Here is a 628-nt window from a genome sequence, read left to right on the forward strand (position 1 = left end):
AGATTTAAATGCCACACCTCGGGGTGGATTCGTCCTAAACAGAAAGAAAACATCAGATAAGGTCAGAAGGTACAAACATGGAAAGTCCAATGATTTCGAGGAAACGTAATTTTTATATAGAGAAGTCACAAAGATCCCAGGAATGTCTATGTAGAGGCACCTGTATGTACCTATAGATAATTACAAATGACATAAGTTAGATTTTCTTTGTTTAATTTAATGTTTAACATACTTGGGTTTATTATAAAATATTATGGCATTAAAAATGAAAATATTACTGTAAATTAAAAGAATGGGGGAATACGAAAAATATACTCCTCCCCGGCGGGGAATCGAACCCCGGTCTCCCGCGTGACAGGCGGGGATACTTACCACTATACTACCGAGGAGTTGAACGATCAGGCTATTATTAGACACCAGGTAAATGTGAAGCCCGTATGATAATGACTTATTCTACCTGAGTGGCACGTGGCAGATTTTTTCTCACATTTTCATCTGAATAACGTTGCATATGACTTAACTCAATTTATAACATATTGCTTGTAAGACAAATTCTGATATTGCACTGATTGAACATTATCCTTCTTTTTAAAAATTATAAATGCATTTATGTATACCTTAGAAGTCC

At 35.4% G+C, this 628-nt stretch overlaps 1 non-coding gene across 1 annotated transcript; it reads right to left on the reverse strand.

The window, feature by feature from the left end:
- Positions 1-317: 317 nt before the first annotated feature.
- Positions 318-389, reverse strand: Trnad-guc (transfer RNA aspartic acid (anticodon GUC)). Its single transcript has one exon. It is a non-coding gene; the product is annotated as a tRNA-Asp (tRNA).
- Positions 390-628: the final 239 nt, after the last annotated feature.

The sequence above is a fragment of the Saccostrea cucullata genome, unplaced genomic scaffold (genome assembly GCF_032062105.1).
Source record: "Saccostrea cucullata isolate Sc308-1 unplaced genomic scaffold, CSIRO_AGI_Scuc_v1 ctg17269, whole genome shotgun sequence".
Taxonomy (NCBI): domain Eukaryota; kingdom Metazoa; phylum Mollusca; class Bivalvia; order Ostreida; family Ostreidae; genus Saccostrea; species Saccostrea cuccullata.